At 57.7% G+C, this 3,935-nt stretch overlaps 1 pseudogene; it reads right to left on the bottom strand.

The window, feature by feature from the left end:
- LOC102371013 overlaps positions 1–3,935 on the bottom strand; it is a 34,972-nt pseudogene that overhangs the window by 1,635 nt on the left and 29,402 nt on the right.

Below are 3,935 nucleotides of genomic sequence, written 5' to 3'. Positions count from 1 at the left end.
GAGTGAAGCTCTTCCCACACTCTGAGCACTGATGTGGCTTCTCCTTTGTGTGCATGCACCAGTGCCTTGCCAGGTCGGAGAGCTGCCTGAATGTCTTCCCACACTTGGTGCAGTGCTGCCGCACACACTCGTGCTGGGACAGGTCTTGCAAGCAGATGAAGTTCTTCCTGCACTCGGTGCAGTGGTGTGTCTTCCTCCCTAGCTGGATGCACCAGTCCTGAGACAAGGAGAAAAAATGGGTGAATCTCTTGCCACTCGTGACACAGTTGTGCCTGATGCTTCCCCCTCTGCAAAAGTAGGTGCTTGACCAGGTCTGTGGGGCATGCAAAGCTCTTTTCCCATTTGGTAAAGCCGTAGGTAACTCTCTGGAATGGGTCTGGCAGTGAGCAACCAGACCAGAGGCAGGTGAAGCTCTTCCCACACTTGGTTTATACATGGGACTTCCCCCTAGTCTACCTTATCTTGTGCACAGACAGGAGTGATGGGCACGTAAAGGTTTTCCTGACCTTCAGGTAGGGGTGAGCTCAGCCCCTGTGCTTGCAAGTGAGCTCTGGCTTACCTCTGAGGCCCTCCCCACTGCCTTTGCTCGGATGCAGTGCATCTTTCCAGTGGGTCTTAAGGTCTCTCAGCTCCACAAATTCTTCCCTGCACCCAGGGCTCTTTCTGGGTTCTGGCCCTTGTCCACCCTCACGCCCAACTGGAGATGGTACCTGGTGCATTGCTAGAGTCTCCTTCTGTGTTTGGGGCCTCCCCTGACTCTCGTAGCATCGCTCCTTCTCAGGTCCCAGGGAGTCCATCTCACCCAAACTCCCTGGGGAAGTCTGTGTTAGCTCCAGGTCTGCAGACCCTTCCGCAGGAGGCTGCTCCTCAGCTCTGCTCAGTGGCCAGGCACCTCCTGCATGGGGAACAGAAACTCCAGATTAGTCCCTACCCTGCTGGCAAAGGGCAAACACTGCTACTCCTTCTGTTGGGATGGGCCTCAGAGTAGGCCTGGACCATGGCATTGTGTTCCCTCAAGAAAACAAGGTCTTCCTGCCAAAACCTGAAGTGCTGGGGGTGAGGGTGGGGCAAGTCCCTGTGCTGGGCTACTATTCTCAACTCAGTGCAGATCAGACCCAGACTCTCAGAGTTTTGGCCCCAGCTGTCCATACCATCACCTCAGGCCCTGCTGAGACAAGCACATGTGGGACGTGCATTAGGGCAGTGCCTGAATAGCTTCATGCTCTAATGGGCTGAGGACGAAGGGAGGACGTAAAGCTGTGGCACTCTATTCTGAGCCGAACAGGGCTGTGCTTCCTGCCCCTTTCCAGGGAAAGCTCTTGTGCAGGGCATGCACCCATGGAGCTTTCCTCTGTTGACCAGTCCCGGATGGCATCAACATCACAGGACTCTTCATAGGGTCTAAGGCCTTGGCATGAACCAGAACCAGGACTCTGTGCTGAGTCTCAGGCTTTGTGACACTCAAAGCCCCAGAGAGAAAACAGGAAGGGGGCAATTCTGGTGGAAAGCATGGGGGATTCACTTCCCCACACAACCTGAAATCTTTTGAATTCCACCCGTGCCATGGAGGCTTTTAATGCAGCCTGAGACTAGGATGAAACTCTTCCTGGGTTGCACGTCAACCTTACAAGAGGCAGCAAGGGACAGCTTCAGGATCTTTCTTGACCAACAGAAATGGCTACGAAGAACCTTTGTATCCCATGCTGATTTCAATAGGGGACTACAAATCCCATCATACCCCAGGAGAGGGTGGTTACCTTGGGCAGTAGGATAAACTCTTACACTGCTGAGTGAAGATGGAAAGTTAAGATTGTGGCAGCCCATGGAAACTAGGTCTGGACTGAAAATCAAGACAGTAAACCTGATTGTCCTCTAACTTCTGTCATTAGAAGAAGGGGGGAACAGTTTCTTGTTTCCAAATTGTTCAATTTCAGAGAGTGGGAACAACACCTGCCTGGACACATTACAGCAGGGGTGGGCAAAATATGGTCGGTGGGCCGCATCCGGCCCATGGAGGGGCTTTGTCCAGCAGGTACCAGTGCGTGCATCCCTGACCCCGTGCCAGCTCCAGGCTCGCCTGTCCAGGCTGAGCAGTAGCAGTGCAGGAGAGAAACTGCTGCTCAGTGCGGGGCAAAAATGGCCCCTTCCTAACACCAGCGCTTCCAGGTATAGCAGGGCTGCCCTGAGTCTCCACCGTGTCACCGCTGTCTCCAAGCTGCCCAGCGGGGCAGAGGTGGCAGTGCAAAGCAGACGCAGGCAGCCCTGCATGGGCTCCAGGTAGATGCACCAGCAGTGGGAGGGGACGCTTTTGCTCCACAGTAAGCAGCAGTTTCTCTCCTGTGCCGCTGCTGCTGAGCATGGCCCCAGCAACGGCTCTGGGCCCGCCCCTCCAGGCTGAGCAGCAGCAGCAGTAGCTGCGCCAGGAAGAAACTGGTGCTCTTTGTGGGGGAAAATTGGCTCCAACACCTCACCTCCACTGGGCAGCAATTGGTGTGTCCTGTGTGGCAGGGGTCACCGTGCAGAGCAGCCGCAGGGCAGCCCAGAGACGGTGGTGACTGAATCGCAGGGGAGCCTGGTATGGTGTGGGCAGCCACACAAAAAATTGCCTGGTAGTGGCAAGGGGGAGGGGACACTTCCCCCACCACAACAAGCAACAGTTTCTGCCTGGCTGCTGCTGCTCAGCCTGGAGGGGTGAGCCCAGAGCTGGCACACGGTTCACGGGGGTGCTGCAAGCTCTGGTCCCTGCTGCTACTGTGGGGCTGGGGGCAGTGGCGGTGGCAGCCAGAAGGAGCTGCTGTAGCCATGCTGCATGCCCAGGGGCAGTTGAACGCGCCAAGGCTGGGAGGAGCAGGTGCTGGCCACACTAGGGTTGTACGCTGTTGGCAGTGGCGGGGGAGGCGCAGTGGGGCATGCGGGATCTGGGATGTTGCAGGGCGGGGCAGGGGCTGACCGGCTCAGTTGGGCTCATGCAGGGGCTCCCATGCACACTGGACATATCCTCAAACTTCCCCCACAAACCCCATAACCACACCAACCCCCACAAACCCCACACCTACCCACACTCTCCCTTACTGCTGCTGCTCAGCCTCAAGGGGCGAGCCCAGACCTGGCACACGGCGCAGGGGCTGCAAGTGGTGTTCCCCGCTGTTACCATGGAGCTGGGGCAGCAGCGGGGGCAGCGAGAAGGAGCTGTCCTAGCCATGCTGCACAACCAGGGTCGGTTAAACACCCCAAGTCTGGGAGGAGCAGGCACGGGCCATGCTGGGGCTGTGCGCTGTAGCCTGTGGCAGGGAACGAGCCACAGGTATACAGGCTCTGGGCTGTTGCAGGGCAGGGGTGGGGACAGGGGCTCCCATGCACACCCCACATACCCTCAAACCCTCCAACAGAGATGCACAGATACACCATCCCCCACACAATCATACACCCTACACAGTCCCCTATAGTCCCCCCAAACTTACACCCGCAAGCCTCAGGGGGAAGCCCCATTCACTGCTACACGAACACACCACACCCACACACACCAACCCCCATCCCCCTCCACACACCCAACAGCCCCCCACACATCCCCACAAACCAGCCATACCCACTCACACACATTTACACATATCCACACACCTTATACACCCACACCCACACATGCACAGCTCCTGACAAACCCCATACCCACCCACCCATACTCCTTAGGGGTGCACCAATAGAGATTTGGGGGCCGATACTGCTCCCAATTTTTAAGGAGGCATATCAGCTGTGGCGGGCCAGTAGGGGGCGCTCCTGCGTTGAGCCGCCCACCTCCCTGCTCCCGACCACCTTCCAGGCTCCGAGTGCCTCCCTTGGGGTGCCTCCCGTCCGGCCGACCCCTTCCCTGGAGCACACCCGCTAGCCTGGGGGTCCCGCTGCCACCATCCAAGGCTCTGGACTCACTTCTGGCTCTG

Source organism: Alligator sinensis, unplaced genomic scaffold (genome assembly GCF_000455745.1).
Source record: "Alligator sinensis unplaced genomic scaffold, ASM45574v1 scaffold1730_1, whole genome shotgun sequence".
NCBI classification, from domain to species: Eukaryota; Metazoa; Chordata; order Crocodylia; family Alligatoridae; genus Alligator; species Alligator sinensis.
Note: the sequence above shows the minus strand (reverse complement) of the source record. Positions and strands in the feature narration are given on the sequence as shown.